This window comes from Bos javanicus, chromosome 25 (genome assembly GCF_032452875.1).
Source record: "Bos javanicus breed banteng chromosome 25, ARS-OSU_banteng_1.0, whole genome shotgun sequence".
NCBI classification, from domain to species: Eukaryota; Metazoa; Chordata; class Mammalia; order Artiodactyla; family Bovidae; genus Bos; species Bos javanicus.
The window spans coordinates 28029570-28043751 of NC_083892.1; the positions used below are offsets into that span (position 1 = coordinate 28029570).

The 14182-nt window shown below is 38.5% G+C and overlaps 1 protein-coding gene and 1 pseudogene across 1 annotated transcript in view; one reads left to right on the plus strand and one right to left on the minus strand.

The window, feature by feature from the left end:
- Positions 1–14182, plus strand: part of TPST1 (tyrosylprotein sulfotransferase 1) — a 106268-nt gene that overhangs the window by 10074 nt on the left and 82012 nt on the right. The gene's annotated exons all lie outside the window — the stretch shown is intronic.
- LOC133238294 (cytochrome c oxidase subunit 7C, mitochondrial-like) lies at positions 533–791 on the minus strand (annotated as a pseudogene).

Consider the following 14182-nt stretch of genomic DNA (forward strand, 5'->3'; position numbering starts at 1 on the left):
TCTAGGAATTTGTCCATTTCATGTAGGTTTTGTAATTTGTTAGATTATAGTTTTTTTATAGCATTCCCTATAGCCCTTTATAATCATTAATGTAAAGTCAGTAGTTATTTACTGATTTTAGTTTTGGGTCTTCTCTCTTTTGTTCTTGTTCAGTCTAGCTAAGTGATTGTCAATTCTTCTGATCTTCTCAAAGAATCAACCTTTTATTTTGTTGATTTTCTGTATTCTTTTATTCTCTTCTGTATTTATTTCACTAATTATTTCCTTCTGGCTTTGGGTTTAGTTTGTTCTTCTTTTACTAATTTCTTGAAGTGGACAGTTAGGTTGTTGATTTGAAATCTTCTTAATTTTTAAAATTTAAAAGTTGAAAATTGAGATATAATTTACATAACATTGTATAAGTTTAAGATGTATAACATGCTAACTTGAGATCTTTTTTTATGCCATAAGTTTATTTACAAAGATAACAAGGCTGCTGAGTTCAAATGTTTGATCCTTTTTTCAGAGATTGCACCGCTTAAAATGATCCTCTTCATATCTGTCTCATGGATAATTTTTTAAGCAATTAATGTCTTACTATAAAGAAAAGTGCAGCAAATCCAGTCCCAGAGCACAAAATCATGCTAGTAACTTACACTTGTTTTCCACTGAAAATGGTATATTCTTCCCTGGACTTTCCTCCTAGTGGCTCCTACAGACCACGAAGATTGTGAACCTCTGGACGCTGTGTCCCATCATAGTGCCAAAGGCGCAGAGACTGAAGGCACAAGAAATGGCAGCAGGGTACCATGCGCTCCTTTCCTCACGACCTTGTTCCCCTGAGTTGAGTTTTTTTTTTTTAACTAGAAGTATTTACAGCTATAAATTTTCTCATAGTGTGCCTCTTGCTGCTTTTGTTACATACCATAGGTTTTGTGTTTTTATCTTAAAGTATTTTCTAACTTCCCTTACGATTTCTTCTTTGGCTTATTGGTTATTTAGGGGAGTAGTGTTTATTTTCACATCTTTGTGTGAATTTCCTAAGCTTTTTTTCTGCTATTGTTTTCCAGTTTCATTCCATTATCTTTGGAGAATATACTTTGTATGATTCCAGTCCTTTAAATTTACCAAGACTTCTTTTATGGCCTGTTTTAGAGAATGTTAACATGTGCACTTGGAAACAAAATATATTCTGCCATTGTTGTTTGGACTGTTTTATAGATGTTTGCTGTATCTAGTTGACTTGAGTGTTGTTCAGGTCTTCTGGTTCCTTGTGAATCCTTTGTCTGGTTATGTTATCCATATTGAAAGTAGAGTATTGAAGTCTCTAACTATTATTATTGAATTATCTATTTCTTCTTTCAATTCTATCAGTTTGTAGTTGTTGCTTCTTATATTTGGGGGTTTTGTTAGGTGCATATGTGTTTACATATGTACCTAATATGTTGACATACTTTCTACAAGTATGTCTTATAGAAAGCATATATTTGGATTTTTTAAAATTGTTTTTTATTAATGTTTTGATCCATTCTGCCAATCCTCACCTCTTGAGTGTTTAATCCATTTACATTTAATGTGATTACTGGTATATTAGGATTTATTGGGTTGACCAAAAAGTTCATTCAGGTTTCCTGGTAACATCTTATGGAAAAATCCAGTGAACTTTTTGGTCAACTGAATGTGCTGTACTTGGTTGCTGAGTCATGCCCGACTCTCTGTGACCCCGTGGATGATAGCCCGCCAGTCTTCTCTGTCCATGGGGATACTCCAGGCAAGAATACTGGAGTGGGTTGCAATGCCCTCTTCCAGGGCATCTTCCCAACCCAGGGATCGCAGCCAGGTCACCCACAATGCAGGCGGATTCTTTACTGTCTGAGCCACCAGGGAAGCCCTGGCCAATCGAATATGTCTCCCATTTTGCTATTTGTTTTCTATATGTCTTAACGTCTTTTTAGTTTCTCTATTCCTCCTATTCCTATACAAGAAATAAAGGGAGCCCTTAATGCTGAAATGAAAAGACACTAGACAGTAACCCAAATCCACACGAAGAAATAAGCACTAATAAAGGTAACTGCACAGATAAATACAAGAGATGGTGAACATATTTTTGCTTGTAACTTGTTTCTATATGAAAGAAGACAGCTGCATAAAGCAATAACTATAAAACTGTTGACAGGATTAAATTTTTTTGTATTAAAATTTTCCAGTATATGTTTTCATTAGCTTATTTCTTTTATTATAATATTTTTTATTTTTCTGAAGATTACAGTTAATATCTTAGAGCAATCTACTTTGGATTAATATCAATTTAATTTCAATAGTACACAAAAACTTTGTTTTAATAGAGTTCTGCTCATTTCCTCTTTCTTTGTATTCTTATTGCAAGGTGCATACTTTGTATTACAATCCTGTCAACGGTTTTATAGTTATTGCTTTATGCAGTTGTCTCCTTTTGTATAAAAAATAAGTTACAAGCAAAAATATGTTCACTGTCTTTTGTATTTATCTGTGCAGTTACCTTTATTAGTGCTTATTTCTTCGTGTGGATTTGGGTTACTGTCTAGTCTTTTCATTTCAGCATTAAGGGCTCCCTTTATTTCTTGTATAGGAAGAAATCTACTTTTTTCCTTAAAAAATATTTTTAAGGAAAGGAAGCAGCCCTTCTAGCATTGAATTCTTTCAGTTTTGTTTACTGGGAATGTCTTAGTTTCTCCTTCATTTTTGAAGGATAGTTTTACTGGATATAGAATTTTTGATTGATATTCTTTGTCATTTAGCAATGTGAATATGTCATCTCACTGTCTCTGGCCTCTGGTTTTGACTGAGAAGTCAGCTCATTATCTTACTGAGGATTTTCAATGCAGCAAGTCACTTTTTTCTTGGTATCTTCAATATCATGTTTTTGGCTTCTGACAGTTTGATTATAATGTGTTTAACTATACATCTCTTCGATTTATCCTACTTGATGTTTAGAGATTAATATTTTTGACTGAATTCAGGGTGTTTTCAGCTATTTCTATAAGTCTGATTTTTTCTTTTTGTCTTCTGAGACTTTGGCATATTTTGGTAAACTTGATGATATCCCACAGATCTGAGGCTGAATTCATTTTTGTTCATTCTTCTTTCTGTTATTCAGACTGAAGATTGATCTCTCTTTAAGTTTGCAGATTCTTCAGCTAGCTTAAATCTACTGTGGAGCCCCTTTAGTGAAGTTTTCATTTTAATTATTGTACTTTTCAACTCCAGAATGTCTGCTTCTTTTTTTTAAAGAATAATTTTTATCTCTATTGATACTCTCTATTTGGTGAGAAATCATTTTCATAATTCATTTTAATTCTTTAGACATGCTCTCCTTTAGTTCTTTGAATGTATTTACAATAGCTGATTTAAACTCCTTATCTACTAAATCTAATACCTGGGCTTCCTCAGGGATAGTTTTTATTGGCTGCCATTTTCCCCCTGTGTTTGGGTCATACTCTCTTGTTTTGGTGTGTCCTTCATGGTTTTTGCTGAAAAATGGACATTTTAAATATTGTAATGCAGCTACTCTGGAAATCACCCTCTCTCCCAGGGGTTTGTTGTTTTTGCTGTTTGCTTTTTACTTTTTTGGACTAATTCTGTTAACTCTGTAGCCTTTGTCCTGTGTAACCACTGAAGTCTCTGCTTGGTTTTCTTAGTGGTTAGCAAATGATTGGGCAGATTTCCTTAATGTATTCAACCCATAAGTCCCCAGCCTAGTGGAGGGACCCTGTGTGTGTGTGTGTCTCTCCGTGTGTTATGGCTCCCTTCATGCACCAGCAGTTTACATTGTGCCTTAACCTTTACTTTCTGCTTGTGTAGAACATCAAGATCAGACAGAGGTAAGAGTAGGGCCTTCCTAGGCCTTTCCTGGGTATGTACGTGCCTTCCAGATTCCTAAAAATATGTTGAAGCTTTCTGAACCTTCTATGTACATCTCTTTCCTCAGTTTTTCCTTTTAAGTTTTTGAATCAATGTATTTGCCCCAGTTGTTGTTGCCACTGCAGACAGCTGTGGCATTAAAAAAATTGTCTCTGATTATTTTAACAAATGCCCTGGGATAGGATTGTTCACATTGAGGGTGCTTGGATTCAGGTCCAGTAAGGATAAGCCCTGAGAATGGAGTTTTTCCAGTGAGCTGCTGGACAAGTTAAGTAGTACAGTTCTTTTTTAAAATAATGTTATTGATTTATTTTTGGCTGTACTGGATCTTTGTTGCTGTGCAGGCTTTTCTCTAGTTGTGGCAGGTGGGCGCTACTTTCTAGTTGTGGTGCTCTGGCGTCTCAATGCAGGGGTTTCTCTTGGGTCAAAACAGGCTTTAGAGCACGTGGGCTTCAGTAGTTGCGGCTCCCGGCCTCCAGAGGGCAGGTTCAGCTGTTGTGGCACCGGCTTAGTTGCCCCACAGCATGTGGGATCTTCCTAGACTAGTGATCGAACCTCTGTCTCCTGCACTGGTAGGCGGATTCCTTACCACTGAGCCACCAGGGAGGCCCTAAGTAGTACAGTACAGTCCCATGGACTATAGCCCGTTCTATACTATACTGTACTATAGTACAGTTCTTTAGAGATGTGGTTTTGAAGGGGCCTGCTAACCTCTTCTGCTCCTTAAGTGGCTTCTGGGCTGCTGTTATTCACAGCTGCCACGTTTACTGGTTGTTGGTTTCCCAGGCTTCCATGGAGCTGGGAAGAGGGAAATAGGGCAAGTTGAAATGCCATAAAGCTTGCTTTGCTTACTGAAAGTCAGCTGCTTTTCATGAATAAATGTTTCTTAAATTGTTGCAAGCTTTTGGTTAGTTTTAAGATCTCTGAAAAAGTTGGTTTTGACCATTTGTGCCAGCGTTCTCATCAATTTTATTGACGATCACGCTTTTAGAGGTCTTTCCTCTGCCATGCTGGATGTGTTACCTTTAGGCTTTTCTTATATTTATGTCATAGAAGTGTTTCATATGTTAGTTTTAGCACATTTTTTAGGTTACTGATAACTTCAAGACATTTTTGTTTTTCCTGTTTGCTTTTATTTTTCTGCACTCTGATTAAGCTGACTACTTGTATTATTTTCTGAATACATGCTATCCCTTTCTAGTTTGAGGCTTCTTATTATCTTATTTTCTCTGCTCAAAACACTCTTTCTTCCATCACTCCCACAGTGGGAGTTCTGTTTATCTTCTAAGATTCATTTATGAGCCTATGGATGTGATCCTTTCTTGGAAAACTTGTATTTTTTCACATCTTTTGTATGACCTTTTAATTCCATCATATATATATATAGAGAGAATATGCATCCTAATTTCTTGTCTTTTCCACCCTCCTGCTAAATGCTAGTTCTTTGAAGGCAAATGATGAATCATACTCATTTATATGCTCAGTAAATATTTATTTAATTGAAGTGTAAGAGTAAGGTTTTATAGCAAGAATGTTCCACATTTTGAGTATTGTTACTGGGAATTGTATTTTATTCATTTATTATTGAACTCCAGGAAGAGGTCTACTCTGGAAAAATATACCAACCACACCCTATACTATATAATCTTTAGCAAGGTACAGGAACATAAGAGTATAAAGGCAAAATTCAATTTTTCTCATAGAAATTATTTTAATAGTGATTTCTAATCAAAGATTCGATACCCAAATTTTTATGAAGAAGGTCGCAGAATTCCAGCTGTAAGTAACTTTGTGTCAGACACATAATTTCTCTTGACGGAAGTGGGGATTTATTTACATTTGAGAGTGATTGTACTGAAGCAAAACTAAACTGCAGAAAAACACAGGAATTGTAGAGCTACTTGATGCCTTTCACGTACGTCTGTTATTTCTTGGGACCAGATCTAGCTCTCCATTCTTGATCCCATCTTGATGAAGTCATCAGGGACTTGCAGAAAGTGTGCAAAAATGCATGGTATTCGTTTATACATATAAAGCAGAATGCATACATGGATTTAGAGTTTTCTTCTATCATTCTAATTAGATCTGAGATGACTGAAATAGGATAATTCAAAAGCTAGGTGCATTTTTTAAACCATAGGCTGATGAAAGCCTTATAACACTGCCAGAGTTTTAAATTCATTTCATTTGCATATTCATGTTGTCTGTGTTGCTTTTTGTTTATGCCAAGCCTAGGGAAGCACCATGGAATTGTCATCATAGTTTTAGAGCCAGACCTGGATCCAGCTTGGTTTGCCAGGTATTGATATCTTAAATGAGTTGCTTATTCTTTCTGAGCTTCAGTTTCCTTGTATGTAAAATGATTCTGGGACAGAAGTGTTAATTTATCTTCTGGTTTGTTGCAGTGAGACTAAGAGAGTACAAAAAAAAGTAAGATTCTGATTTATTCATCAATGAGAGTATGAAATGATAGATGAAATAGACTGATCAATAAAGAAAGTGGATTAGAAGAGCAAGGGCCAGAGGGGGAAAAACAAGAATTGAACTTTGTACTTTAGTCTTTCTGAATATAGTCAAACTGTATTTTCACATTGGAATCAGGAAGAAAGATTGATCAGTATTCTAATTATAGTGTAATTATAGTGAAATGTTAGCTGTCTGGGATTTTAGTGAGAAAAAAAGTTTAGTGGGTTCACGCAACATTTATTGATGTGCAATATGCAGGTAGGATAAAAATGTAGTCAGTATCTTTATAGCTAATTACACTCATAGAATCTAGTTATATTAACTTGTTGGCAATCAAGAATCCATTAACTCATTTAAAAGTCCCTACTTTCAAGAAGTACACAATCTACTGAAAAAAGACGAATTACATAAGAAGAAATAAGATATGGTAAGTACAAGGGCACTAGGAAGGACACCTGTGTCGAATGAAGCAGAGAGCTGTGAGGAAAGCTTCCTAGAAGGGATAGTCTTGAAACTGAATATTGAAGGACGAGTAGGAGTCGTAAGTGGTGCTTCAGGTTGTTAAGTTGAAGGCAGCATTGGGTGAGAGAGTGTGTGTGTGTGTGTGTGCATTTGGGGTGTTGATGATGTGGAGTGGTAAAAGCAGAGGCTGAGGGCCAGGTGAGGACTAGATCATGAAGGGCCTTATGTTATGGTGAGGACTTTTTTCTGAAAGAAGTAGAAAGCCATTGAAGAGTTTTAAGCAGGGGAGTGTCATAAGTTTATTTACATTTTAGAGAGATCTCTCCTGAAACAGGATAGTGAATGAACTGACTAAAGGAAGTCAGAGAGTAGTAGTCAGGAGGCTATGGAGTTATCTTTGAGAATAAGATGAGGGTGAGACTTAAAGCCATACCAACAAGGGAAGAAAAGGGAGAAGAAAAGATTCAAGAGCTATAAAGGAGGCAGAATTGATAGGACTTTATCTGCTGTGTATGAAGAGATTAAGGAAGGAGCTACAGAAAGGCTCCCAGATTTTTAGCTTGTGCATTTGGGAGGAAGTGGTTCATTTACCAGTAGAGAAAACTAAAGAGGAGGATTGGTTTACTAGAGAAAATATGTTCCATTTTGTGTTCTTTGAATTTGATAGGCCCAGTGGAAAATCCAGACAGAGTTTATCCCTTGGTTTTTGAATGATCAGTTCTTGGGATTTAGCATAAAAGTTTTGGCTGCATATAGATTTGTGAGGCATCAGAAAATAAATAGGGGGCTGCCATAGATGAAGCTGGGTGAGTGTAGGAGTGTGGTTGAGGGAACCCAGTTGTTCTTTGTTGTTCAGTCGCTAAGTTGTGTTCTGACTCTTTGTGACCCTATGGACTGGAGCATGCCAGGCTCCTCTGTCTTCCACTATCTCCTGGAGTTTGCTCAAATTCATGTTCACTGAGTTGGTGATGCATCTCATCCTCTGCTGCTGTCTTCTCCTTCAATCTTTCCAAGCATCAGGGTGTCTTCGCATCAGGTGGCCAAAGTATTGGAGCTTCAGCAGTAGTCCTTCCAATGAATATTCAGGGTTGATTTCCTTTAGGATTGACTGGTTTGCTCTCCTTGCAGTTCAGGGCACTCTCAAGAGTCTTCTCCAGCACTTCTCCAGTTTGAAAGCATCAGCTCTTTGGTGCTTGGCCTTCTTTGTGGTCCAACTCTCACGTCTGTATATGACTACTGGAAAAACCAGTGGTGGTGGTGGTTTAGTCACTAAGTCGTGTCCAACTTTTGCTACCCTATGGACTGTAGCCTGCCAGGCTCCTCTGTCCATGGGGTTCTCCAGGCAGAAATACTGGAGTGGGTTGCCATTTCCTTCTCCAGAGGATCTTCCCTACCCAGAAGTCAAACCTGGGTCTCCTTCATTGCAGGCAGATTCTTTACTGACTGAGCTACAAGGGAAGCCCCAGAAAAACCAATGCCATAAGTTAAATGATGTTTTGTGACTGGTTTAAAAATTTATGTACGTAGTTGGGGCTGTTTTTTGAGGCTTTCTATTTTGTTCCATTGATTAATATTAGTATCATAACAGTTAAAATATTTTTGCTACCACCTTAATATCTGTATGGTTCTTTCCAAAGTGTTGGAAAAGTTGTTTTCCCCATCTTCTATGAATTTTGTAGATTCAACTGAAAAAACTCAGTTGGAATAATGACTGGGATTGCAAAATTGTTTCATGACCTCCAGATTACTTTGGTTTTGTTTGTTTGTAGTTCCTGGTTTCATTTTTGACATTATTTGTTGAACATTTGCTTTCTTTCAGATGACTCTGTAGGCATTTTAAAGAGATTTAAGAAAGAAGATTTCACTAGTGCTTATTCATCTATAAATTCCTTTATATTTTATTTGATAATAGTGCACCTGCTGCGTGAGTGATGAATGGGTTTTAATTTGTGCTCTAAGGGAGCTTATAGTTTAGTGGGGGTAAACTAACCACAATACAGTGCATGAGTGTGCAGACTAATGTGTTTTTACCAAGGCTTGAGGTTACAGAAGAAGAAGCAATTGATTTTGAGGGGAAGGGGGATGAGTAAAGAGCACTCAGGAGGCATGTACGACAGAGAATGGGGCTTGACACAGGAGGCAGCAGCGTGGGCAGGGGCCAGGTGTGTGTGGAGGGCCTGGTGTGGATGCGGGGTGGTCCTGAAAGGGGCAGGCTTCTGGGGGGAGTGCCAAGACATGAAGCTAGAGGAAGAGCCGAAGCCAGTGTATGAGGGGTGCCACAGGCCTGTGTTCTTTAGAGGTCCTTTCACAGGTTGTTCACCTGATGGTCACAGCAGCCTGGGAAACAAGAGAACGTGCAGGTGTTCCTTTATCTTTGCGTTGTCTCTTCGGTCTTACTTCTTATACTTTCTACTCTAATTACATCTGGAAAAGAGTTTATCATTATCCCTGTTTTATGAATGAGGAACTTGATGCTCAATGATTTATCTAGTTCCATGTGACTAAGATAAAATGACTTTCAGATTAGAGCCCAAGTTTTCTGACTAATACACTAGGCTGCCTTTATATTATTTCAGTGGCATCTTCTTTTCTATTTTTCCTATTGTAGTTACTTGAATAGTTTCCTATTCTAAACTTGAGAGGTTGGTGGGAAAATTGCCCAGTTGAATAACTGAATAAGAGTGTATAGTTTGAGCAAAGTTGTTCTTTCTTTTCTTTGGGTTCTCTCTCATGGGTGACTTAAAAAGACAATAAACGTAAGTGAAGAATCCAGGATAGGAAAGCTAGCCTGCCGTGGGCTCTGACTTATAAGTCTGAGAAGGTTAGAACTTGGTAACTTGAACTTCTTGTTTTATTTCATTTAACCCTTTTATTATAAAAATTTTCAAACGTATACAGAAATAAATTATGTTGAGCCCTCAAGTACCCATTGCTCAGCTTCAACAGTGATTAACTCGTAGTCATATAATTTCTCTCCTTCCCACACATCTGCCTTCAGATATTTTTGAAGTAATTCCCAGACATCATTTCACTGGATTTGAACTTTAGAAATGCCATGCTTGAGTTTAACATGTGCTGTTGTCTCTATTTGTGTCCTAGACATTCAGTTCAGTCGCTCAGTCATGTCCAACTCTTTGCGACCCCATGAACTGCAGCTCGCCAGGCCTCCCAGTCCATCACCAACTCCCGGAGTCCACCCAAACCCATGTCCATTGAGTCAGTGATGCCATCCAACTATCTCATCCTCTGTCATCTCCTTCTCCTCCTGCCCTCAATCTTTCCCAGCATCAGGGTCTTTTCAAATGAGTCAGCTCTTCACATCAGGTAGCCAAAGGATTGGAGTTGCAGCTTCAACATCAGTCCTTCCAATGAACACCCAGGACTGATCTCCCCCAGAATGGACTGGTTGGACCTCTTTGCAGTCCCCGGGACTCTCAAGAGTCTTCTCCAACACCACAGTTCAAAAGCATCAATTCTTCACTGCTCAGCTTTCTTTGTAATCCAACTCTCACATCCATACATGACCACTGGAAAAACTTAGCCTTGACTAGACGGACCTTTGTTGACAAAGTAATGTCTCTGCTTTTTAATATGCTATCTAGGTTGGTCATAACTTTCCTTCCAAGGAGTAAGCGTCTTTCAATTTCATGGCTGCAATCACCATCTGCAGTGATTTTGGACCCCCAAAAATAAAGTCAGCCACTGTTTCCCCATCTATATGCCATGAAGCGATGGGACTGGATGCCATGATCTTAGTTTTCTGAATGTTGAGCTTTAAGGGAACTTTTTCACTCTCCTCTTTCACTTTCATCCAGAGGCTCTTTAGTTCTTGTTCACTTTGTGCCATAAGGGTGGTGTCATCTGCATATCTGAGGTTATTGATATTTCTCCAAGTGATCTTGATTCCAGCTTGTGTTTCTCCAGCCCAGCGTTTCTCATGATGTACTCTGCATATAAGTTAAATAAGCAGGGTGACAATATACAGCCTTGACGTACTCCTTTTCTATTTGGAACCAGTCTGTTGTTCCATGTCCAGTTCTAACTGTTGCTTCGAGATCTGCATACAGGTTTCTGAAGAGGCCGGTGAAGTGGTCTGGTATTCCCATCTCCTTCAGAATTTTCCACAGTTTTGTGATCCACACAGTTAAAGGCTTTGGCATAGTCAATAAAGTAGAAGTAGATGTTTTTCTGGAACTCTCTTGCTTTTTCGATGATCCAGCTGTTGTTGGCAATTTGATCTCTGGTTCCTCTGCCTTTTCTAAAACCAGCTTGAACATATGGAAGTTCACAATTCACGTATTGCTGAAGCCTGGCTTGGAGAATTTTGAGCATTACTTTACTAGCATGTGAGATGAGTGCAATTGTGTGGTAGCTTGAGCATTCTTTGGCATTGCGTTTCTTTGGGATTGGAATGAAAACTGACCTTTTCCAGTCCTGTGCCCACTGCTGAGTTTTCCAAATTCGCTGACATATTGAGTGTAGCACTTTCACAGCATCATCTTTCAGGATTTGAAATAGCTCAACTGGAATTCCATCACCTCCACTAGCTTTGTTCTTAGTGATGCTTCCCTAAGGCCCCTTTGACTTCACATTCCAGAATGTCTGGCTCTAGGTGAGTGTGAGTGATCACAGCATTATCTGAGTGATTATCACATTATCACAGTGATTAATTGCGTTGTGAAAATCTTTTTTGTACAGTTCTTCTTTGTATTCTTGCCACCTCTTCTTAATATCTTCTGCTTCTGTTAGGTCTGTACCATTTCTGTCCTTTATTGAGCCCATCTTTACATGAAATGTTTCCTTGGTTTCTCTAATTTTCTTGAAGAGATCTCTAGTCTTTCCCATTCTATTGTTTTCCTCTATTTCTTTGCACTGATCACTGAGGAAGGCTTTCTTATCTCTCCTTGCTATTCTTTGGAACTCTGCATTCAAATGGGTATATCTTTCCTTTTCTCCTTTGCTTTTCACTTCTCTTCTTTTCACAGCTATTTGTAAGGCCTCTTCAGACAACAATTTTGCTTTTTTGCATTTTTTTTTCTAAGGGATGGTCTTGATTCCTGTCTCCTAAACAGTGTCACAAACCTCAGTCCATAGTTCATCAGGCACTCTGTCTATCAGATCTAGTCCCTTAAATCTATTTCTCACTCCCACTGTATAGTCATAAGGGATTTGATTTAGGTCGTAACTGAATGGTCTAGTGGTTTTCCCCACTTTCTTCAATTTCAGTCTGAATTTGGCAATAAGAAGTTCATGATCTGAGCCACAGTCAGCTCCCGGTCTTGTTTTTGCTGACCGTATAGAGCTTCTCCATCTTTGGCTGCAAAGAATATATAATCAGTCTAATTTTGGTGTTGACCATCTGGTGATGTCCATGTGTAGAGTCTTCTCTCGTGTTGTTTAAAGAGAGTGTTTGCTATGACCAGTGCGTTCTCTTGGCAAAATTCTATTAGCCTTTGCCCTGCTTCATTCCGTACTCCAAGGCCAAATTTGCCTGTACTCCAGGTGTTTCTTGACTTCCTACTTTAGCATTCCAGTCCCCTATAATGAAAAGGACATCTTTTTTGGGTGTTAGTTCTAAAAGGTCTTGTAGGTCTTCATAGAACCGTTCAACTTCAGCTTCTTCAGCGTTACTGATTGGGGCATAGACTTGGATTACTTTGATTTTGAATGGTTTGCCTTGGAAACGAACAGAGATCATTTTGTCGTTTTTGAGATTGCATCCTAGTACTGCATTTTGGACTCTTTTGTTGACTATGAGGCATTAGGTCCAGCTTTTTCCCTTCTGGCCATGGGATTTATTGAAACGAAAATCCCAGTACACTCCCAGAGTCCCAGTAGATTCCCAGAGATCAGCAGTTGTGTATACTGTATTCTTCTTACCATTTGTTTTAGTGCCAGTCAGTCCCCAGGGGGTGGCTAGAAAAAGATATTCCTGTGTTGGTACTCTGATCATGAGCAGACATAAAGATTGGTTTTACAGCAGTGGGTTTATTTGAAGTTTCTGCTAAATGACAAAACTCATTCAAATTAACCTCTGGACACTTACTAATCATCAAGTTCAAAGACATGAATTTTTCTTTTTGCTAAAAAGCTGGAAGCAAATAGAGAAACCATCTCTGGACAGGACTTTGGACAGGAGGCAAGGTAGCATTGGCTATTTCTGTTTGCCCCATTGGTTGGCATGAATAAGCACATAAAGCAAGAAGCTAATGATTAACAAAGGAAAGAAAGCTTTTAGGGGATTGTTGCATTCCTATAATTTATCTTTTGCTGGAAAATCTACCCAGAACATCTTTGTATGTAGCACATGGCTACCTTCCGGATTTTAAAGGAAGGATGTAAAGAATGTGCTCATGAGCACATGTGGGCCTGTGTGTATGTGCCGAGTGTTGGGCATGGTCTGCTGACTACCAGTCTCTTACACCGCTGTGTTTGTTGGCTGAAACTGTTTGCTTAGAAATCTTTATAAAATTGACAGTGATCCAAGTATGAAGTTTAATGTCAGCCTTTTCTTTTTCTCCAGAACTTTATTTCTGGGAGTCTTTCATTTGGCTTTCTGGGGAAGAGAAGTCTTGTTAATAGTAATTTTTCAGATATGTCTGAGGCTGTGCTTTTTCTTTCTCCTGGAGATAAAGATGAGACTGAACTTTCTCATGTTTCCTTCTAGCTCAGCCTCAGCTTTGTAAATGTCCCATTTGAGAAAATGTTGAGCCTCCTTGTCTGAAAATACAGTGATGAGGACTTTAGGAAATGGAAAGAGGCCAGTGTAAGAGTGCATGTGTGTGCATATGCAGGCGGACAGTGGTCAAATATGTAATGGTAATTATCAGACAAGCTTTCTTCTTAAATTATAGAGCTACTTTTTCCCAGAGATTGAGAAGACTCAGTATTGAGGTATGAATAGAGGCCTCAAGCTCTGCAGAGTCTCTTTTCTATAGATGTTTTCTTCTGAGTCTGAGTAGTTTACTGATGCTTTTTGAAGGCTCAGTGTACACTGCGACCTTGTGCTCTGTGAAGCATGCTGTGGTAGGGAACGGGACATAGACAAGGTTTCTGAGCTTCAGGACTTTAAAATCTTTTGGAGTAAGTAAAATATACCCAATAAATGAAGTGACCTTCAAAGAACAGGTAAGATTTAAAGAGGTGGTGAGAAGAATGTGCTACTTGGGCCTTGGACCAAATGATGTAAAGTAGCATTCATGCTCTATGATTCTTCAAGTTAAGAAACGTCTAAAGGACAGGACCTTGGGCTTCATAAACTTAGTAAAAAGTAATGAGAATATTTCTGGGGAAACCGAGAATCCTCTTCTTTTCCTTTTCTGTATCTCTTACAAGGCCTTTGACTACTGTCTTACTTGCTTTTGAACATTTGGAA